The sequence below is a fragment of the Lates calcarifer genome, linkage group LG17, assembly GCF_001640805.2.
Source record: "Lates calcarifer isolate ASB-BC8 linkage group LG17, TLL_Latcal_v3, whole genome shotgun sequence".
Taxonomy (NCBI): domain Eukaryota; kingdom Metazoa; phylum Chordata; class Actinopteri; family Centropomidae; genus Lates; species Lates calcarifer.
The window spans coordinates 18,897,128-18,921,966 of NC_066849.1; the positions used below are offsets into that span (position 1 = coordinate 18,897,128).

At 39.2% G+C, this 24,839-nt stretch overlaps 1 long non-coding RNA gene across 2 annotated transcripts; it reads left to right on the forward strand.

Annotated features, from left to right (window-relative positions):
- The first annotated feature begins 1,542 nt into the window (after window positions 1-1,542).
- Window positions 1,543-17,508, forward strand: LOC108896218 (uncharacterized). 2 transcript variants are annotated; one of them, XR_001963081.2, is made up of 5 exons: window positions 1,543-1,826; window positions 2,244-2,319; window positions 8,517-8,582; window positions 15,051-15,153; window positions 15,283-17,508. It is a non-coding gene; the product is annotated as an uncharacterized LOC108896218 (long non-coding RNA). The 2 variants fall into 2 exon arrangements; XR_007814862.1 differs by having other exon boundaries at window positions 1,546-1,826; window positions 16,590-17,508.
- The last annotated feature ends 7,331 nt before the right edge of the window (window positions 17,509-24,839 follow it).

Consider the following 24,839-nt stretch of genomic DNA (forward strand, 5'->3'; position numbering starts at 1 on the left):
CTTTGTTCAGTGCAAAATTAAGTTAATGTAATTGCATGACCCAAACGGAGACAACGTTTTTCCTTTTCAAAAACGATTTGCACAAACTGTAACTTGTGCAGTGGCAGTGAATCCCCGATCACTAATTTCATGTGTGAGGAACGATGAATTGCAAAGTGGTTGCATGGCATAAATTATAAACAAACAAGTGATTGTGAGTGTGTATCTGTATATCCAGTGTGTCACATAAACATCTGAGAACAACTTGCTTGAGGAGACAAGACTAGTTAAGTAAAAGTTGGATGCCCTGGTGATTCTAGCAAAAAGTTCTTTCACAGGTTCAGTACAGCTCTTAGAGACATGTTCGTCACCATACACCAACCTTCACTATGAGAACAGGATTGTTGAGGTGTTGCTTGCTTGGAAAATACATTATATGGTCAAATGTATGTGGACACCTTCATACTTGTAACCTGGCTGAGTATTAGTGAGATTAGGCTCTGACGTTGTGTGATAACATCTGGCCCACAGTCGCTGTTCCAGTTCATCTGAAAGGTGTTTGATGGGTTTAAAATCAGGGCTCTGTGGAAGGCCAGTCAAGTTCTTCTACACCAAACCCCCCAGAAAAACATTTCGTTGCAGCCATGGTTTTGTGCAAGAGGGCATTGTCACGTCGAAACAGGAAAGGACCTTCCCCTAACTGTGGCCACAAAGCTGTAAACTCAGAGCTGCAAAACTGTGTCCTCACAAGGCAGATGTAGTTTAAAGTTAGTTTCCTGGGGGAAGGATAAACTGGTTGTGTCAGGATGATACTTTCAACATTGAGCCTGTTTACAGGGATCCTGTCTTGTAAACAGGCAGTTGTCAATGTAGTAAATACTCTATAGTGGCTGGGATATGCACTCAGTACACAGTAGCTGTGTATGGAGCATCTGTTGTGCATATGTCCATTCTGAAAGAGGTATTCCTCCTCCGTCATTCTCCATTTTGTCTACATAAATAATCCTGACTTTACTTTAGTAGCTGCACATTCCAGTTTTTATATGTGGGCTTGCCTGTGTGTGAGTCATTATGACCTGCCAGAGTTCTTGTCCGGACATTGTTGACACACTGCTGATCACCTTGGCTGATCACACCACCACCACCACCCACCCACCCACACCACACACACACACCACACACACACCACACACACACACACAAACAGAAACGCCCAGGGCATCATGGTCATTTTTCACCCCACCCTAAACAAGCAGTAGCAAATCACACAGGACACAAGACAGCATCACCAACCAATCCTTTTGCACATATTAACTCACCTCACCTACGTGGGATGATCACAACTGTATTCACTTTAATTAACTGTAGAGCACATAGCTGAGGGAGCTAAAGACTTAATGACAGCATATTGAATTTCAGACAACATGAGACACAGCAATACAAGACTAACAGCTCCAACAAGTCAGAGATTTTCAAATTTCTTAAACACATATTTGCTGATACTGCTCCATGGTGACGCACACACACGCGAGCGCGCGCGCGCGCGCACACACACACACACACACACACACACACACACACACACACACACACACACAAAAGCAGCTGATGGGGTTCTCACAAAATGAAGAAGTTTCTGCATATTAGATCTTGTGTGGTTAATGCCAAAGACGTCAAACTATGTTCCTGTTTGTAAGGAGTCAAGTATGCAAGGCTGCATACTCTGCAGAAAAAGACTTCCTTTTAACATCTTGGACGCATCTTCAGTGTGAACTGTCATAGTCTTCCTGAACCATGAGCAAGTGCTGCTATCGTCTTCAATCATCACTATTAAGGATCTAGTCTGGGTATGTGCTGACTAATCTTGTTAATGTTGCATCTTTTCTATCTATAGTGTTTGGATAAGATCAATGTTGCCTTAGTCAGACTAAACTGTCTTTACCAATAAATGCCAAATAAGCACAATTACCTCTTGAAAATTATGACCAAGAACAGAGAAACTGGTCTAGTCAGTGTCTCTTGTACCATTTGAAGGAAAAAATGAGTGTTGATTTATACCCAAAGTTGCATAATGTGCGTATTAATTTTGTAACACTATGACTGCACTATGAATCACAGAGATTAGAAGCTCATTAGAACAGAATTTAACTTAAACAAAGACAAAGTCATGAAAGTTTTGACGAAAATAAAGTATAGCTTGTACAACAGTACAAATATTATTACAAGATTAATCTGTTCTGTCCTCATCGTGGTCTTTCTAACAGTGCTTTCTGAGGAAAATCCAGTGACTGTTCTCCCATGAGACATCATTCAAACAATGTCATGTGCTTCACGCCAACTGTGAGTTTCAATAGTCCTTGATTTTTATGTTCATGGGAAGATGGAACAATTAATGCTTTGTTGTGATTAAAAAGAATTAGAATTAGAATAAGAATAATTTAAATTTAAAAAAATAGAAAAAAGAACTACAAAAGGTGGGTTATGCAATTTTCCCAATATGCAAAAATGTCAAATGGACATAAAATTATTACTGTAGTGATAATTTGATGCCTTACCATTATGTCAACAACAGTATTGTTGTATTTCCCCTAGTTTTAGTGCAGTATTCTATCTTATATTCAGTGACATTAGCAGTACTCTACTGTGTATGGGGTCAGGTGAAGAGAAAGTTAAGATATTTTGTTTCATTGAACACACCAGTTTATTTTTTCCTTTTCTGCGTTCTTGTGACCGTTTTTTGACCCTGGATACTCCGGTATCTATTATTAGCTGTTTTTACCATGTCTGTAATGCACTTCTAGTTACACAGTAATACTTTGCTTTGAGAGACTGTGGTTGGCAACAGTCAGCAGACCCAGCACTCTTGATAATCAACTTCCTCTTTCAGTCCCCCTTGTAACTGTGCAGTCTGACTGTGTAATGCTTCATATCTGTAAAGTCTTAAAGTAGCATCAGCCAGTCTTATCAAGACACATTTGGCATCACTGTTTAACTGTTTCTTCTCTAGATAAAACTAAATACAAAACATTCTCAATCAAGACACGTCTGAGCAGAAAAGACTTGTCAAGGTTGCCGGGTGGATGTCAGTTGTCCTGATTTTCTCATCTTATGTTTAAAATCAGTATCAGCCTACATTCCAAACAGATCACAACAAGACCGGAGGGAACAGTGGCAGACAAACCAAAACAAGACAGAGCTGCTTTTCCTCCAGTGCCGAGCCGTCTGAATCAGAGGACATATTATCGGGTTGTTTTGAAAGACATCATAAGGCTTTATTGTGCTCAGTGTTAGAGGAGAATGCAGTTTCTCTGGGTTTTGAATGTGCAGATTTGTCCATGGCCATATATGTTTTGTCTTTAGGGGCAAAGATTTTACCTCAGTCTTTGTACTGTCTTTGTGTGACTTGTAGTTTTTTGCTCATATGTGTCAGTAATATACAACACACTGTGAAGAAGAACGAGAATGATGATAGCCGACAGATCACTTATCACATTGTGTTTCCAAATATTTGTTGCCATATTTTAAGGAGGAATACATTAAAATAACTGGGTAAGTAAACAGGTGTTAATGCTAACATTAGCATTGCAGCAATAGTAAATATGTACATAAGCATAAGCACTGGAGACTACTTCACTGCCAACAACAAACCAACAGCCAATGTTATTTCTTTAACCATGACCATGATACTTCTATAACATTAACCATGTTTATTGTTGTCACCACTACAAAGGTCCTCTAACCTTAACAAAGTACTCATTTCAGCCCAAACCACAATCTTTTCCTAAACCTAACCAAGTTGCTTTTGAGCCTTTACCTTAACCAGACCTTTACAATATCATTGTCTCATCACAAAGTGGTTAGTTACTTATTCTTTAAAGATACTGTATATCCTTTATATTAATAGACGGTAAAGTCTGAGGTGTGGCTGTGTGTTTGTCCTGTTAAAAAATATAATCCTGACAAACTTAGAACAACTATTTTGTCAAAAACATTTCAGGAAATGTGTCATGAATTCCTTTGATGTCAGCACCAAGCTAATGATCTGACCAATGAAGCTGTGTCTCGTTTGGCCATATGACGCCCACATATGTCCCTCTGTCCTGCTTGAACGTAGGCGACGTGACGTCAAGACGTCAGCGCCTTGTTTACTCTGAAAAGAGAGGTGGGGTGGAGTGGGGGGTGGCAGATCAGCTTGCAGCTCCCCTCCCTTTCCAAGACTTCATGGAAATCAGTGTAACTTCAGAGGGGTCACAGAGCAGACAGCAGCGAGCTGCACACAAAACTGTTGCCCACAATATTCTGGAAGGGGAAAAATACAGAGTAGGAACATACAACATCCCCAGCAAAATGCAAAAAGAACAGCTTTGTTTACGTCTGCTCCTCCCCCACTTTTAATTCAGGGTTCCACAAAATCTATTTGTTGCATTGTGTTGCTTATGATCTGTCTCTCTTTGTTTCAGGGCTCTGCGATGCTCTTTGTTTGTGAACCCTCCTCAGTACAAAGGAGGCTCCACACAGGGCCCAAAATGAATGACGTGATGGATTTTAACAAATAAATCAATCTTCAGTATCTTGAGGTGCCATCACCACAAGTCACAGCTCAACTCAATTATCAGATATAAAACAAAAAAAGTGACGTCTGGGTCTAAAATCTCAGTAATAAACAGCTGCAAAGCACCAAACAATGATATCTGGGGCAGGTATCATTTCTTAGCTTACCAGCCTTCGGCAAACTTACCACACACTTTATTTTGGACTGTCTACACTGTTTTTGACAATAAAATTACTGCAGCACTGTTACTCCTGCTATGAAGGGCAACATTTATAAATTTTCTTTCAGTCCTGGTGTGCAGAACTAAACCGAGATTCAGGCCTGTACCCTTAGGTTTAATTTACAGACAGAACATACTTAATATAATTCATCAAATTAGATATCTATCTGATCTCTGATCAGTTCAGTTTCAGTTTAACTGAAAAAATCGAAATAACCAAATTTGCACTGTGCAGACACTAGACAGCAACATAAATTCCAATTTGGAATATAAACTAAAATTTCAAGTAAATTCAAACTTTTGTTTGCATTGTCTGGTTTCTTGCCTGGCACATGAACCATGTGAAGTTTCAGAAAGCTCAGGCTGTGGCTACCAGTTCAAACACGCAGTAATGTAGTACAAATGTGTTCCCTCTGTGCTATATGCGTAGAAAGCATATGCAAGCTATTTCCCCTCCCATGCGACGGTGCACGTGGCCAGGTTGTTTGGTTGGGAGAGCTGGCTGCCTGCCAACAGGGAGAAACCTCCTCCATAATGTGACAAACATGAAAGCAGCGCTCAGGAATGTATTTTTCTTGGAATGAGTGCAAGATTAGCACGTACTGTAGCTCTCTGAGAGCTGCAGAGCAGCAAAACAATAGCAGCAGTAAGCTGATGAGACAAGTAAGTTTTGACTTGAACGTATTGCCCAATCGTCTTCTTTTCCAGGCCCAAAAGAACACTATGTCCCAGGAATGCAAAACAACACGTCAGATGTAAATACTCAGAGCGTAGAAAAAGGGGATGTGGCAGAACAAGGTGTCAGATATCCTGGATAATGCTGAAATGTATAGGAGGAGGAAGAGGAGGAAGAGGAGGAGGATAAACTCAGGCCTCCAACAGAAGTGACTTGTTTGCAGTTTTTTCTCCGCCTGCAGAAGTAGAGATGCTTATTTCCATGCCACCACAGGTTTTGCAGTCACTTTACATTATGCAGTTTTTATCTTTAATTTCACTGGGCGAAGATCTCTGCTCTAAGACACTTTAACAGGGAGGTTCATAGAGAAACATTGGAGGGACAGTATCTCTAACTGTTGCAACAGTCCCATCAGAGTAAAGTGTCAAATCTGCTGATACTTAACAGCAGCTGAAACACTCAACAAAGTATTTAATCAAATTTACACTGGCCTCTCTCTGCTGGGAGGGGAGAGATTTGTTTTTTTACACACCATGGACTGGATGTGTCAACTCAGTCTTAAGGATGAAGATTATTAACTAAGATCTGGCTACTAGTGGGGCTCTGTTTTCTGCTGGTTGGATTGAATCTGGGCTTTAAGCATTGTTGGCAGCGTTCAAAACTGGGCTGCTGACATCAACAAAGTGATGTATTCAACAGGTACCTGTATCAGCGTGTCAAAATCTTCCCCCTACTTGGCACTTGTGTTGCTACTCGAAGGAAGAGATCCCCCATTATCATCATTACTGACAAGAACAGTGAGTGTCTTATTTCTTACTTTAAAATCCCACAAGGAAAATATGACAAATGCAGTCTGTGTGCAAGGTTTCTGTGTATCTTCATGTGATACACAGTGTTGTAGAGTATGTGCGTATTTCTCTCCCCTTACCCTAAGAAATGTGATGTGGATGGACCTATAAGCAGAGTATGTGCAAAGGTGATCTGGGGACTAAAAACTGAGATGCCTGGGAAAATTAAAACTGAAATAGAACTGAAATAGAACAATCTCAGAAAATGAAACTGAAAATAAAGATAAGCTAAAGTCTGTGGTTCTTCTCTAATTGGGGAAGTAAAACAGCTGCTCATGTGTTCAGACAATTACTCGTCACTGACGTCGAAGCAGACGGTTGTTTCATTTCTCTAGTTCCTAAGAAAAAAAATCCCAGTAACATCACTGGGAAATGACAAAGAAATGAAGCCCCAGGCTGGTGACAAATACAGACAGCAACTGTCTTCCTGCTTGAACTTGGACTAAAAGTTTGTGAAGCAACAGCATAGTAAAGGTTAACAGATGTCAGTGGTCCATGTAAACCTCAGTGGTGATGCTGGTTTCACACTGACAGAAGCTAATGCCCTACGTATGAAAAGTACAGTACAAATTACACTGCTTTGTTTCAGTTAACTATTAATTGTCTTTTCTTGAAGGAAGAAAGAATGTGATCGAAATTACCATACATAAAAAAAACATTCTATCTTTTCTCCCTGCTCTGGTTTTACATTTCTTTACTGAACTTCTTTGTCACATCAGTTTTGCCAGGTCACTCTCTCTCTCTCTCTCTCTCTCTGACCCTTGACCTCCCTACTTCTAGTTTTCTGTAGCTCTGATTTGCTGAAGGAACCAAAGTTAACTGTACTCCTGCACGCTGCCAGTGGCTCAGGATAAGGGTGTCAGCCAAACGCCTAAAATGTAAATGTTATTGTGAATGTAATTTGATTCGGCCTGTCTAGAACTAGTTGTTACACCGCCATGAGAGAGGCTCCTTGTTTGGACTGATCTGATCTGCTGAGGGGAGGTGTAACTCCCTGCAGGGTAAGACGATGGGCTCTGGTTGGTTGAGACACAACGGGTCGATGTTAAGCTACCCTGTCTGCAGTCAACAAGAGCTGATGAAAAGCAGAGTAACACAGACAAACATCAGAATCCCTTCAAAGTGTGCAAATAGAACGAAACAGAATTACTATTGTTTATTGTTTACTTTCTCAAATGTTTGCATTTAAAAGACATAGGAGTTATTGTGGCACTGTTGTCATATGCTAGTAGGTCAGTAAGGTGAATGATTTCAAATAACCAAAGAGGTCTGGTTCACTGCGGGTTATATAAGCAAATTACAAAATCTCTAAAAGATGCTCATTTGCATATGCTCATGACAAAAAAAAAAAAGACATGGAATAATCAGCCTGAATTCCTACTGAAATCATTTAGCTGTTATTATTATTGAATAAATGTGTAATATGTAATATCCCATTCACCAAGACAAAAATAACAACATCCTAGTCTGGAAAAGCGAGTTATTTTCCGTTTAAAGATCATATGTCAAAACCGACATCTGAACCCTTTAAAAATGATAGCAAGTATACCCTCTGATGCTGCACCATGGAAAATTTAGAGCTATACTGACATTAGTAAACACGATCTCCCAGTTTCAGCTGGCTCTATATGGTGCAAAAAGGGAAATATACTCATTTACATCAAAACTGTATTCAGATACCTTTCACCACCGTCTGTCGTGTGTGTTGCTGCAGTTGACTTTGCTTGGAGAAACAAAAGGTTAAAAAAACAAACCCATGTCTGATTTAAGATTCCAGATTATCCATGCTCTGTTCAATGGTTGTCAAGGACCTTGATGCCTGTGTAGTTTATGGAAAGAAAGTTTTTTTTGGTCTGTGGATGGATCAATGAACCACAGTCTTGTTTTTCCACAGTTTGATTTACTATTAGGAGGTCAGCTCCTGACCTTTACACATCTATTTTTGTCACCCACAATGTTAAATAAAGTTAATCTGGAACTAAATGGTGTCCACATTATGTATGTTACATACAGCATTATTTATTTTGAAATTTGTGTTCAGAACAGTGGAGGCTGGAAATGATTAGATTATCATGTTGTTACATAATCGGTCAGTCAATCAGACAGTCTATAGAGGTGCAATTTGTCAATTTGTGCCTTTTTTTGTTTTGTCATCACGCCAGTGATAACACATCCAACAAAGTGAACACAGAAACTATGTGGGTTTTTATTTTTATTTTTTATCATGTTCACTTCTCACAGATCATCCTCTTATGGTCATCCCATGGGAGGAAGGGCTATCCTGGGTTCTGACGTCAGGCTTTATGGGTAAGTAAACAGAGATTAATCGAGGGAAGAGCCCCCATGTAAACAGAGCTGTTGTCACTGTCAATAAGATTTAGATTTAAGAGGCAAACATAGGCTAAGGTCAAATTGATTTGAGAAAAGGAGAGCAATGGGAGCAAGAGAATGAGATTTGCCATTGCATTTCTTCTTTTCCCATAGTGATTCAGTGTGAAGGCAACAGTTACTGCAAATGCAGTAATACAGTTATGTTTAAATATATACAATTTAAATGATTTGCCATGATATGATTACACCACTAATGTGAATGTGGAGCAGTAGTTCATGTTTTGAAGCAGCAAAACAAACATTTAAACGCCTTCCTGTAGCTTTGTGCAACCAGGATCTGCCTTGCTCAAAAACAGTAATACTGCAGTTGCTGGAGGGATGACAAATACACAGCATTGGGTCAGTGAGGTGAATGATTTTGTGAGTCAAAGAAGTCAGTGTCATGCACTCTCAGTCACTCCTATCAATTAATTGCAGATAACATGAAGTTAATTATTAAAAAAGCCCTACAGTTCCTCCTCTGAAATCTGTTTATTTATGACCAAAGAGACACTTGTTCCATAATTTATCTGGATGTTTGAAAGTAATTCACTTTCATAAATCTCTGAAATGAGTGAAAACCTCCAGTATTAAAGAATTATGTAACGGAAACAGAAACTGTAAATAAAACATGTAACTTGGTTACAGTAAAGTTCAAATTCTGGTGATTATGGTAGATGATGAAGGCAGTTAGAGCTCTCTTAAATTACCATGTCTACTATTACGTCAACTGCTTCCTCTGGTCATGTTTTCCTCCACATGATCCTAATACACAGAGTACTTTACATGGACTTTTATACATTGTGCTAATTTTAGACAGATTTGGGAGGTCTCAGTGTGGTCTAAAACAAAAAGTGGGAATGAACTGAACTGTAAAAAAGAGTTTTGATTTTAAGGATACAGTGACTATTTTTTTAAAAATTCAAATAATGTGTAATTATGCAGATTAACTCACATTTCTCAACTCAGCTTTTTCATATATAAGAAAACTGGTTCTGTTTTTACATATGTGCCTCAGCACCTTAAGAAATAAACAACACAAGTGTAAACAAATGTATTGGTCTCAAGTGTGATGTTGTGTCTGGATTCTACACTCTAGTTTTATTCCCAAATGACGCTACTGTTCCTCCCCTGTGTCTCCTTACTGTGTCCTTTCTCACAGAAAACTTATTTACGGCAGCTATGACCTATAGCCCAGAGAAGCAGGTTCAAAACAGGAAATTTCAAACAGGTTCAAATATAAACTACTTAGACAACAAGCAGGACTCTCATTTCTTAGTGGCTTTGAGCCTGAATTTTAGTGCCAACAGCACTAATGCTTTTTGGTTAAAATTTGTTCTTTGGTTTAGATTTTATTTCCTTGTTCATGTCATTTGAACTCATTGTGCCGTCTGGGGTATAAAACATAATGCAACAGCCTTGAAATATTTGCTCTGAATCTTCACATTAAGGGAGAATCAATTGAAACTGTAAACTGAAAAACTGAAAAACTGAAAATATATTAATTTAGGAACCTCCATATATATATATATATATATATATATATATATATGGATAGTGGTGGTATATATATATATATGGAGGTGGTGGTGGTGGTGGGGAGGGGGGGTTACTGGTTGCATCCCTGACTCATGACTGCGTGTTTACATGTGCATGTGGAGCTGTGCACTGGCTTGCAAGAGCCCCTGTGTAAATGTCAGTCTGGCCAAGTTTACTGTGTCACTGTGAAGTTCTGCAGAAAATGCTGACACAAGGTGTTTAACTGAGGCTTTACTCACACTTTAGCTGAAAGTTTCCCAGTATTCCCTGTCCTCTTCCTGTCATGTGATTCAGGTCTGTGTGAACAGCAGAAAATCTGCACAGAGACACATTGTTTAAGTTCCTCTTTGGATAAATGGATGATAGAGGTTTGAATCCAGGCTCTGTTCAGTCCAGTTGCTGGAAAAAAAAGACAGCACACTAAATTAGAGCTTCTTTCCGGAGAATTTTCTTCGGAGTCTTTTAAGTCTGAAGCTTTCCTGACCTCAGGGTCCTAATGTTGCATATTTAAATGCTAATATCTAATTTACTCATTGGTAACAATAAACCTAATGCAGTTTGAATGATTATATAAAACTGTACATGCTTTATAAAATGTTTTAATGAATATATACACCAATTTGTAAAATGTTGTTGAATACAGTATATCAGCAAAATATTCACTGATATTAACGTCACTATTATTACTAACCTTGTTCACAGTTGTTCTCTTTACAGTATCTGCACATAGTAACTAACAGGACATACAAGATTAGAGAACAATCATTATCTTGGTTAAATATTAAAAAAGTCAAAAGTGACTTGAAGCACGACAAAGGACGTACTGACTTTATTAACATTTAACTCAAACCTGGATCTCTTGATCAATAGAAACACAAAATCAACTACACTTAGATGGCCACAGGTATGTCAACACAATGCTCCAGCTTCCTAATCAGTGCTTTGATTGAGTCTACCAGTAAGACAGCAGAATAGCTGCTTTAATGAAAGAGTGAATGGGATCCAAAGAAACAAACAAAGCACCACATCTGGAAAGAAGCATGGCCCAAACATAGGATTTCAGGTATAACATTACTTTGACTCTCTTGTTGTCGTTTATTTCATTTGAGTTTTGAATCAAAGATATGAAGATCTGTGATCTATATATGTGTACGTTATCTAAAATTTGGACTGCAGTTTATCATTACAGAAATAAGAGATCTTGTATGGTCTCTGCGGGCTGACCTTTGCACCTCTTTGACGTTAGCTTAAAGTTACTTATATAACAGTATTACTGCATAGGCCTTAGACTCCATTAAGCCATTTTCACTGACCTTGGTTTTTATGTGCATTATCTCAGGTGCTTTCCATCCTGTGGCAGGTTATAAACTCAGCTGTAAGGTTGACTGGTGTGTGAAATTTAAATAGCCCGTGGAGCAAAGAGAAACAGAACAAGATAAAGAGAGAGCAGAGAATTTACAGTAAATAGTCCCTGTGCCCTAAAGTCAAATTTGTCCTGTGTCTTTTTATTGTTTTCAAACCGCACACTCTATTTTTAGCCTCTGGGTGAGGAGAGAACGTGTGTGCTGTGACCTGACTCTGACTTTCATCGGTGGTTTAAACATGTGAGTTAAGGAGGATAAAAGCCTTGTTAGCTGTACATTTTGTTCTCTTCTCTAACCACAGCTTCTTTCTGCAAGAGGAAGTAAACTCATGCTTTGCCAACTTTACCAAGTCAACTGAAATGTGATGACAGGCAGAATTTAGATGTATATCTTATCAATGGCTGTCTTTCATTTCATTTTCATACAGCACGCCTATTACCCAGCATCACAGAGATATTTGCAGTGAGGGATTTGAATTTCTAAAACTTTCTGACAAAGCACACGGCCACAGAAAATTAATCACGTACCATTCATTGTGAGAAACACCAGTGACTCTCCCTAGCTTATTAAGAATTCCTCAAGATCTCATCTTAAAGGCTATACTTAATGTGTTAGCCATGTTAACAGCTACAGGGTTGGCAGTGTTAGTCTGTCAGTCCATACTGAAATATCTAAACAAGTAGAGCCTCACAGAGCTGTCAGCATGGCTGTAGACTCTCAATCTTGTTACATGAAGAATTAATTAAATGACTCTGTCATCTTAAAGGGGTCGCACGTAGATGAACACACAGGAAAGTATTTCCCCATGAGCACTGTTTTCAGCTTTTAGATTCAGTCTTGACACTCTCACCAGCCTCATTTCCACCTGCAGCAGGCAATTTTTTAAGCTCCGTCCTACATTAAACAGCCGACTGACTACTGGTGGAACATTTAGCAGTTAAAGAGCCAGCTATTTCCCTCAGGAGTTGGTGGAGACCAAAACAGAGGTAAAAGAGAGTGAATAGGTCATTAGACTTACATTTGTCAGGTCATGAAAGACATGACTCTTCTTCGACCTTCGATCAGTTTCAGGAAGAGGGTGTAATTCTCTGAAATCTTATTCATTCCATCTGTTCTCTGTAACTTCTGACCCCTGACAATCTTTGCATTAGCTGCTTTTAACAACACAGACATCTTAAATGTCTTTCCACTTGTTGGTATGTTTACCTGACATTTACAGCACCTCAGTCCAGATGTGAAACCAAAAGTGAGGCTCTGCTCAAACATCCATTCATCAAACATTAGCAAGTACAGACAGAGGAGGCCACTGACTCAGCTGTCATACTCCTTGTACCAACTCCTAAGATTTAGTGGGCACTTCTCAGGGAAAAACACAAGCTCAAAATGGATCCCAGATGATTTTCTGCATAGTGGAGCCGTCCTCCGAATCTTCAGTATGGAACATATGTGACATGTTATGTCTGTTACGTCTGCTTATATTTAGCAGTATTGTGGGAGGGGAAAGAAGCAGAAAGCTGGGATCATGCATCATTTAAAGAGAAACAAGAATACAACACAAGACGCTTGAGAGTGTTCATCTATAACTTTTCCTATTTAAATGGAAAAAAACTGGTTGAATTATCCCAAATGCACAATAAGACTAGAATGATTCAGGTTAGTGGCGCTGTCATAGAGGTTCATGAGGGGACACTTTTGTTTCTGATATTTTTTGAATAAAAATAAAAACTTTTGATAGTCATGTATCAGCAACCTTCAGTGCTAAGTTTATGTGATGCCTGCACTGAAAATCCCCTTGTTAGTCTGCTTTATTTGGTCCTAAATTACTGCTGCTCTTGCTAGTGAAAAGTGAAACTAAAAGTATTTACTGATCTGAAAGCTGATAATACAGGGATAAGGTAAATCTTTGGTCAGCAGGTTCATGTAGTTCTGGGCTTTGTAATAAAGACATTTGTGTAATGCAAAGCATCCTGAACTGAAGACACTGCAGACAGACTTTGTGTGGCTGAAACTGACTGACTGATCCTGCCCTAATAGAAACAAACTCATAAATCTTCTCCAAGTCTCGCTTTAAACCACTAAGTGTCATTGTGCCAGACGGGACATGTTCAGATGTTATCATCCTTACAGTGACTGAGATAAGAGTTGGTATTGTCAAGCTGGCATTACTAGTGTGAGTGTAAACACAAATTGGGACTGTTTTTAGTGTAGGCTCACACTGCAGCACCTACACCCCAGTTTGTGGTCTAATCTAGACTAATCTTTATTTTCATTTTTATTTCAGGTGCTCCAAAGGGCAAAACTAAAATGACGTTTTTAAGAGCAGTTACAGGCAGCATCAGTAAATTCTGAAAGATATGAGTGTGTCCACAGACAAAAATGATCAAAAGAGAAAGATGGATGAAGAATAAATAGCCCATCTGTTGATTTCATAGCAGGATTTCATTTGACTCTTAACATTGCACTGAGAGACCCTGAGTAGTTATAGAAGGAATGTGCTTGTCTGATGAATATTTTGTACTTTTATTGCCACTGCACGAAAACCTACAGTATCTCTCCATGGTTGAGGGCTACTGCTGTAAACAAGCAGCTGTAAAATGGCTTTAAACTGCTCCTCATTAGTCTTCAGTGGTGCCAGCATCACCTTTGATCCTTATCACTGATGTAAGAAATACAGATTTGTTGTCACTGTAAACACAAGCCTGGTTGAAAGGCAGCTCTTCAACACAGTAAATGCAGATAATGGGTTTCTGTCAAGCCTCGGCTGCTAAGCTGTTAACAATGTTAGCAGAGTGCTAAAAGCTGATGCTGGTTATCCAGTAAACCTACAGTTCTGGCCTGTCAGACGCTTGGTCCACCACTTTGGTCCAGACTGAAATATTACAACTACTAGACCAACTGCCATGACATTTTGAAATACATTCATGATCCTCACAGGATGAACCGTACTGGTTTTGGTGATTTCCTGACAGTTTATGAAGTACCATTCGACAGATCACAGTTTTCACTCAACATCTACCAGATACATTGGCACAAATTTGGCTCAGACACTTGGACATTCATTGTTCCCCTGACTTTTACTCTAACACCACAATGGTGTTAATGTTTGTGGTTTGATTAAGAAATACCAGATAGATTACAACCATATTTAGTACAGACATTCATGCCCCCTTAATAATGAATTGTAATAAGTTCCCTTAACTTTTTATACCACTATTATCACTGTAATTCCATCAGCATTTGTTTAGAGCTAAATAGCAAATGTTAGCATGTTAATGCTAAACTAAGATGGTGAACATGACAAATATTATGACTGTTAAATGTCAGTATGTTACCATTGCCCATTGCAATCATGTTAGCATGATTATTCCTATGCCAAATTACAGCTGTTAACATGGCTGTAGTGTAGACTCTCTGTTATTTATGTGTGTTTTAGAATATCTGCTATCATACCCACTAATACTGCTGCTGTTTCTTGATCTCTTTTCCCTTTATCCACATGGAGCCTCAGTGTTGAGAGGGTAACAACAACTGGCCGTGATGTCACGATTGGAGGAGTGTGGTGTTTTTGTTCAGCTCATTCCCCTGGAGAGGATACAATGTCTGAGGTTTGTACAGGCGAGCATGGTTGTTTTTGCGGAGCCATTGCAACAACTTCACAGATTGCATATTTTTATCTCATGGTTTTAAATGTTTGTTTGGCTGATGGACATTTCAATACACGATGCATTTTATAGATGTTCAAAAGAAAGTTTGTGTCGAAGCAGTCGGAAAGAGACATAGGGGAAAGAACAAGAGGCACATGATGGATAAAAAGTTGTGACGATGCACCAAGACAGGATAAGAGATGAAGATGATGTCTTTAATGACTCTAAGCTCTACAATATTTTTTACCCATTTTTGGCAAGTTGTTATTTTTGTTAAAGTTTTTTAGCACCATTATTTGTTGTTGCCTCCTGTGTTTTTTCTTTTGGCACGTGCTGAGGTGCTGGTTTCCTCGAATAACACACTCTAAGACTTTTGGCGAGGGGATGTGACTTTGTGGAATTATGGCCTGTTTGCTACCGATAAACAGGGTTAAACAGAGGACAACCTCCCTCCTCCTTCACGACCACAACCCATTGGGCCTCTACCACCACCTTCTTCCCAACCCCCAGCCCAACCCACCCACAGGCTCGCAGCAAACTGCTACTTCAGAGGAAGTCCTGCTGGTCCCGTGTCGAAGGACAGCAAAACAGGCCATTCTGGGGCCAAACACCCCCTCATCTGCACGTCTCTCTCTCTCTTCCCCCCTGTGTCTATCCATCTATTCCTCTGTTCCTCCTTCTCAACTCTCTCCCTGTTTGTTTTTCATTGAAAGGAAACCTGAAACCTGTCGGGTTTGTTTTCCTCCTCCTCTTGGCCAAGTGCCTGCTTTTACAGCCCAGGTGTTGGCGAATAGGGAATCGTCTTTCAGAAAAACATGAGGCAGATCATTCGGTCACGGGGGGTGGGGGGGTGTAGGGGAGGGAGGCCTACATGGCTGAATGTTGATGTCTCTGTGATCTTTGGATGTTTTCATTGTTCAAACCGGTTGGTCAGTCTGTCAGCTTCCAGTCAAACAGTCAAAAACGCATTCTTCTTTGCTGACGTACTTTGAACCCAGAGTCACGGCATCTTGTTGTGTTCCACACTATTCACATAGCTGCAAATGTTTTTAAAATAAAAAAGACAAGACTATTTTAAACTAACATTTGTCCTACATAGTCCTCGGAAAGGACTTACCTACAGACTTTTTGCATAGCATTAGCAAACTTTGTAAGAAATCTCAGCTGAAACAAGGAAGCATTTTTGCTTAATCAAAATAGTTTTGTTAATAGTTCAGCTAGCAAGTCAAACTTGAGCTGACTAATAGTTTCTGTTGTTGTATGTTTTTTTAGTATGTCAGGCAACATTTCTCTTATTTATCTGTTGTACTGGTTCGGTGGAATTATTTTTTCCTTAGAAGTGGGGGAACAAACATCCTATGCCAGAACTGCAATACAGAATCTCTTTTCCTTTACAGATGGGCACTGTCAGATTAGACAATCACAGAGTCATAAATTCCTGCCTTTACCGGGCCAAGGGACACAGCAGTCTACAACGTGAACACCAACCAATCATAACTTGTCATCGTCTGTGACTTGCATGACTTTAACATGTGAGTGGACCATACTCACTGTTGTGCCTGACGACACCATCCATGTGGTCACAAACAGTATATGAACACGGTTTTATGAATACGTGTTTGTTGTTTTCTGAATATATGGCACTGGATATGAAGTATGTTTTAAATTCATTTTACAGATGCTATATGTAAGTTTTTGCTATTGCTGCATAGCCAATGTAAGCATTAGCGGCTGTTTTCCTACCAAGAGCTTTAGTCATCATTGCATTGTTGGAGAGCAGACTGTACGCTACAGTGACTCACTATCACAAAGGGGTATTACGACAGACTGGGGTTATGCAGGGATAACAGGCATTCTAAGTTCACTAAGGGAAATGTGATAGAAATAGGATCAAAGGAAGACTTAATGCTTCCCACCACTAGAGAGCTATGGTTATGTAGCGATGGTAAAAACTTACACATAGCACCTTTAACAGGATCAATAGGTTTTTCTCAACTTTGTAGATAATAATTTTCACCTGAGGGAAAATCTTGTCCTATAACATAACAGGAAATGTTATTCATGTAACATAATCTAAAATGTTTACACACATGTCAAACATGACACGTGTGCTCTTTTATGAGATGTGAACTTCTTCCTCAGTGATTCCTTTACATGAAAAGGAAGCTTTTCCTATAATGTAGTAGGGAACTATTCCTGCTGATATGACAAAGAAATGCCTTCTTACATTATCAGGACTTTTTCCTCCTCTTTGTTTTTACCCAAACCAACCTTTGTGTGTTGCAAATAAAAAGAGAAGTAAAAGTCTGTCACCAATCTAAACCACTTATAACCAGTTTGAGATCAGCTTCAGAGGCAGGTCAGGAAGGGTTTTCCCAACATTTCAGGAACCAGTTTAACATCTAAGCATTTTGATGACTTCACTGTTACAGCTCAGTGAGTAAATTGGACTTCCCCTTTATTTTCAGTCAGACAAGTGATATTACTGTCACCTTGCATCATAGGGACTTCAGAGGTGTATTAGGTGTGGTTCATTATTGTTATTACTGTAATAGCTGTAGTCTTTAAAATAAAAATATACAAGTAGATAAAAAAGTAAAGCTATGTTTTAACAGCTAATATTTTAGATTATTTACTATGAGATTGAATTGTATTGTTTAAAGTGTTCCAGCATAACCTTTTTAATAAATGAAGAAACATACAGAAACTACAAAACTGATACTGTTCTTACATTTGAGGCCTCTAAATATCTGGTGCAACTGTCACAGTAGGTCTGTGTCCCTGACAGTCTGGATTTTCTCCTCTGGAAAGAAGAAACGCAGTGGGGAATCTTTTGGGGAAACAGAACTAGGAAAACAGATTCAACCCCTGATGTACCCCCTGACACCCATCCACCAGAGCCCCTTGGGAAACTTCATCGTGTCCCCCTCCTCCTTTCTGCTCCTGCAGCCAAAAGCACAGCTGGAGAGTCATAAGGTCACTCAGCTGATTTAATCCCCGGTCCAGGTCACATAAACACACAACACTGGGAAAACGACCAATGGAGGATTGTTATGACGAATTTAACCATTTTTGACCTGAAAAAAAAATGTTTCTTCATCCCGAAGATGATGGTGAAGTTAACAAATTTAATCTAATTTGTCTTTATCGATCCACCAGAACATACCACTGCATAAAATTCCTTTGACTGCATTACAATAAGCCAACCTCTTTTAAAATAAAGTCACTTCAGGGAAGATGGCCTATATATTTTTTAAATAAATAATTTCACTTTATCTTGATGTTCTTGTGCCTTATGATGGTCACTAGCTTTTTAAGTGGAGACAAATACAGGAGGTGGAACAAAAAATAGGGACACCGCACAATGCTGTCATAGCTGAGCTATGAGGATTAATTAGTGTGAAGCTATTAATTTTTAATGAGATTGTGTCAAAGAGGCTTTGATTGAACTCATTTTGTGTTGTGGCAACATTCATGATTACAATGCTATTTTAATTAGACAAAATTAGAGATTGTGAATACACCCATCATCAAAATTATTAAAATGTAATTATCCTATTCACTTGTTTACATTCTGAATGCTCGCGGCTGAATGCTGTACCTCACTGACTTGAAGTTCTTTCCAAACACAACTCATCCTAAAGCTGCAGTCAATCTGCAGGGTGAACACAGGGTTGCACAGAGTTCTGCCGCATTGCATCTGTCCTGCATTACACTGTAACCACACCTCGCTCATTTTCTTGTCTGTCAAATGTACAGAAACATGTACGATGCACACAACTTTGCAAAACACTAAGAGGTATTATGTAAGACGTCTCGTGTCACGCAAGAAAGGGATGGGGAAAAATAGTGAAAATGTGAAAGAAGGACTTAGAAAGCGAGGCTAAGAGAAAGGAAGATTAAGAAAAACACAAGAAGCGAGGGGGCAAAGACAGTGTTTGTGTTTGAGAGAAAGCTGGAGAGAGGTGGGATGAAAGAGCTAGAGATGGAAAAATATTGAGAGAAGGGAGGAGGGGGGTGTAAACTGATTAGAAATATATTGTGGCTGAATAAAAGATTGTGAAAGCCAAGGAGAGGGAGAAATGAGATATAAAGACTTAACCAACAACTATGTTATTTTGTCTTTGGACAGATTTTAAAAACCAGCATCAGATGGCAACTGTTCTTAACCAAACACATCTAATAAGTCAGAAATACCATAGAACTGAAGAAGAAAGAGTGAGAGAGAGAGAAGGAAGTCAAGGAAGGAGCGAACAGAAGAAAGTTTGTTTTATACAGGTGTTTTTCCTTATCACATATGTTTGTCAGTTTGTGTGCATGTGTCACAATGAAAGCAAGACTGGACAGGTGATGCCATTCACAAACTGAGGAACAACAAGGACTCCCTGTACCTGTAACCAGTGAAGCACAGGAATGCCTCTGATACAGAGGGCCTATTGTGGCTCTTATCTGATCTGAATTCAGCAAAAACCAGCAACCAAAGAAACAGACAGACTGACTCTTGGATGGATGGAGGAATGAGGACAAACAGACAAACTTGGTGACCTGTACTGAGAACACATTGTATCTGGCTGTTGAGCTCTTACAGCTGGATTAGCTGAGAGAACATCCTGTAAACAAAACCATCCAGTTTCCTGCTGCATGATCAAGTCCTGCAGAGCAGCAATATACTTAAAAAGAACAACATATGATAAGGCATAGTGAGTAATATATGCTAAAGATAAAACACATAAAATGCAGGTGTAAACATCTGAGCAGTATGTATTGATTAACCACAGATGTAGCAATGAATTCATCATACTGCAAATATCATGAGTAAGATGTAGTTATGGTGAGTTTAAAGCTTTCACTAGTGTTTTTCACTTTTCAAACCACTTCCAAAATTTACTTTCAACCTCTCAAATACCAGTTTTGATTCCATGAATCATCTAATGTTACTGTTTAAAAGATCCTGCATAAACGTGTGATTAGTGTAAGTAATAATGCATAATAAAGTGACCTAGTATAAAAAGTGAAAGTTGAGATGAAAGAGGTGAAGCATATATTTTCCGCAACAGGACAACCTGGAGTGTATCATCACATCCATATGGTTGTTTACTTAACAGAACAAAGCTGCTGCTGTGTTTTAATCAACTCATCAGGAACAAACATGTCCTGTCACTAAACTGGGTTATCTGACCTGGATAAACAAAAGCATGTTAATAAAGTTGACAACTCACACTTGATGCCTTATGATCAGTACTGACAGCTAACCAGGTGCGACACACAATCTGTACAGTTTGTTCGCATTTATGAGGAAGTCACGTTGAACTTTTGATGTGGTGTGACGGAGATCACAGTATTATGCAAAGACTTGAGGTGACAGGTTCTACTGGACAGATCCCTGACTGTAAGTCACTTTGTTAAGGCCTCAGGTAGCATATAGGCAAAGTAGACGTTAACAGAAATGTGTGGATACACTAGTGTCTAGCACATGCAAACACACATGCTGACACACACACAGACACATCCACACTCACATAAATAAGCAAAAATATTAAACATAATGCATGAACAGGCATCAAGTGAACAAGTGATACACCAACACGTGCATGGTAGAACACACTTAGAATTACAGCAGATGGAGCGACAACTGTGCACGCACACACACACACGCACACACACACACACGCACACACACACACGCACAGGCTTCCTCTGTGCAGCACCAGCTGTGTTGAGGCTCCAGACATTTAAATGTAATAACATATGGAGGATGTGCATGGCTGACTGTATGCTGCTCTGCAAGTGTCTTGTGTGTGGGCGGCATGTTTTTGCTTGTTCAGACTGGTGTGTGTGTGTGTGTGTATGCGTGTGTGTCTGTATTCATTTATGTGTGTGTGTTTGGCTTGTGCGTGCACAGACTGTCACTGCTATTGAGCCTGCATGTCAGTGTGTGTGTGGAAAGTTGCTGATTTGAATCCAAGGCCAAGATTCACAATGTCTGAGTTAGTAGGGAGAGATGAGGCCGTGGCAGAAACACAAGTAAATACATGCAATGATTTACTGTTATAATGTGAATTGTTAAACAAGAATTACAAAAGAAATATGATGCATTAAAAATGGGTGGCTGCACCAGCAAACAGAATACAAATAGTCTACTACAGCTGAATCTAAAACAAGCCTAAAGGTGTCTTTCCAAGGTGTGTGTGTGTGTGTGTATGTGTGTGTGTGTGTGTGTGTGTGTGCATGTACGTGCAGAACTCAGCAAACTTCCCCTGCAGAAAGTCTCCTTAAAAACAACAAACAAAAGTTGCTCTCTAATGACACTTGCCTGGAGTCAGCAGCAAGAGACCAGCTCTGACCTTTGACCCCCTTGGTGCTGGTTGCCAGTAATAATTGGGATCAAGACATTTAAACTGATTTTACTCTTGATATCACTGGAAACCAGTCAAAAAAAGAAAACTTGAAGACTGAAATGTAAATAAATAAATACTAGGAGCCAATAAATGACATTTTCAATCTGCATATTCTCTCCACATCATCTCTCTGTAGTGTAATCTGAAAATATTTAATGTCTTTTCAAGAGGCTTCCTGTGCAAAAGCCTTAGAGACTTGATATGAATCTAATGAACAATTTGTGTCATTTAAAAGGCGGTAATTTCACATACACTACATGTTTCTTTTTAGATTCTCATACTGCTACACTCTCACTTTCACTCCTCACCACAGCTCATATTAGTTGCAAAATTTCCCAGTATGTATGCTGTCCGTCTTTGTCCTTTTAATACTATTGTTGTTGCACCTTGTAATCTATTTTGCAATTTATATTCAGCACAAATTCACATTTTGTTTGTAACATTTTTGGTTTTGTTTACATTATTGTGTATCAAATATTAGTAATATTATGCTACATTAAGATTCTCTGTAGAAACTGTGAAAATGTGCCACAAAACATAAAATGTTTTCCCAAGACTGACATGTTCAAACTAATTACAGAGCTGCAAAACTTTGCAAAGTACTGGAAAAACTTGCTTTCAGCATCAGCCTCAACAACAAAGGGGAAGTGGAACTAAAAACTGTGTGCGCGCGTGCATGTGTGTGTGCTGTGTGTGTCTGAGGACAGACAGCTGGGAACATTGGGCCCCACCCACTGATCTGCTCTCATTGGCTGTGCTGTTGTCAAGCGCATTTAATAAAAAAACAAGTTGCTGTTCAGGCCAATCAGGACAGAGCATGCCGCAGCACCTTATCTGTGGTGACGTCACACGTGGCTCTTTAAACTGTAAACCACAGACCAAGTTTAAATGGCCTGATGCCACAGAACACAGCTAGGAGGAAAGAAAAGTCTGAGGTGTGTTTGTGTGTTCAGCAGCTGACTGACAGTTGGCCTACTTGCAGGCTCTATGAAATGTTTCTGACAATGACACCTTGTGGCACACTTGGCTGCAATATAGGAGCTTGGCAAGTGTATTTACTGGTTAGTAAATATACTCATTAATGATTCTAGGAACCCACAGCTGGAGAGGACCTATAAAAATTCCAGTCAGATTATTGTATTGGGAAAAGGTTGAGAAATATTCTTTCAGGTTGTGGACAACAAGAATCAGGAACGAGACAAATTTGTGTTTTGACTGCTCTAGAAAAGTGTGTCTAGTCTACCCAAAAACAAAACTGATATGCCCATATACAGTGAGAGTTTATGGTTGCTGTAATTACTGTATGTCCCCCCGAACCATACTGGTGCAAACTGATCCCTTTCTGAAGCAGTCTCAGTATAAGTAAACAAAAAATGCACTGTGAAGCTCAGATAAAGACAATGTAAGGCTGCAGAAGCCTCATATTCAGCTTCATTTTTACACACACCAAGTACAAATACAGTGATTAATAGCACTTTCAATCTATATATGGGCATGTGACTATTTTATTAAGATAGGTATGAAAAACTATGAAACTATCTACCTATTTAACTACCTATTTTTTAAGTAGGTTTGTTTGTATTAATGCAAAATAAAAGCCAATGAAGAAGGCTTGAGGCCAAAATGTATGTTTCTTTGCTTAAGCGTTGAAAACAAAGGAGTGAAGGATATTTTGAGCTTTTGGACCAGTTAAATAAGTGATGTTTTTTTTTTCTTTTGTGAAAAATTTATTAACTTTATTTATTTAGCTTTTAAATATTGAAACATTTATTTTCTTTTTATTAATGCCCAAGCTGGAAATCATCTGCATCTTTGCCCATCCTAACTATTTAGTAGCAGTGGGCAGCCACAGCGCCAGTGTTAAGAGCATTTGGTTGGTGAAGAGCAATGGCATGAGTGTCCCAAATACCCAACATGCATGTTTTCTGGTAAACACACATAAACATGAGGAGAATGTGCACTCTCTGAGATAATAACTACTGAACCACCGTGCAAAAATAATTAAAGCCCCTGTGATTAACTACTGTAAACACATCAAACAATGCTATAAAAGATTGGCAGCATCTGTTTCATACCAGTGAGCGGGCATTTCAGGTGAGAGGGCAGATGACTTGTTTACGGCCTTGTAGAGGGGAAACTCTTGGATGTCTAGCCACTGGGTGAGAGTTCACATGCAAGTGGGTGACTGACCAGCAGGACTAACTGTGCAGCCTTTATTTGTCTAAAGGGCTTCTGTTCCAATATGTTATATATATATATATATATAACCATTCTGGGAAAAAAAGCTGACCTAGAATAGTACAATTCATTGATTCCTATAGTGAAACTCAATTATATAAGCATTTAGTTTTTTCCTGCTCCCAGGAAAGTTCCAGGACATCTTCATTATAAGTTAAATTAGTTAAGCATTACACTCAGGCCAATAGCCAGGTCTGTGCCTTTAAATTTGTAGTTGTGCCAACAAAATGTTTAACAAAGTCACATGTGGGTTATTATGGGATTGAAACATGTGCTAGCATCAAATATCTTTCCACAGCATCACTGTGTAAAATCAAGATTCAGGAATCTTTTGATACCTTGACCCTCTGTCTTCCAGAGGCCTGCTGGATGGGCATATTTCAATGTCATTTGTTAAGAGCTGACAAGTGCTGACTCTTGTTTATCTGGCACTAGGGTGAGTAAATCTGACACTGTTTATCGAGCTATATGAGTATGTACCTAAAGAAATAAGAATGTCCTTTTTTATTTTTGCCATTGTGACCTTTTGAACTGCGTAAAGCCTGTACTGCGTGTTCTCTCAGCAAAACTTCTGTCTAAGTTTTTATACAGGTGGAGATAAAAATCAGCAGCACACGCCCCCGTGCAGCCGGCAGACACACGCGAACCCACTGTGATGCACGTCGCGCATGGTGAGAGGAGAAAAGTACTTCCTGTGTTTCCTGTGTTCTGCGGCTTTGAGCATGTGACTGATCAGCCAGTGAGTGCGACTCAACACACCCCCCTGTTGCCTGTGTATGAAACACGCTGACTTCTCCTCTTTGTTTTCATGTTATATTACACTTCACTGAGACTTCGCTCTCTGTATATGTTGTGGCTGTTTGTCATTTGTATGTGTGTGTGGCTGTCTCTCTGTGAAAGGAATGGCTGTTTTCTGATGTGTGTGTGAAAACAGCAGTGATTTACTATGGAGTTTTAGATACTCACAGCATCTCTTTGTATTTATTATGCAAAGGTTTAGTCTTGGGAAAA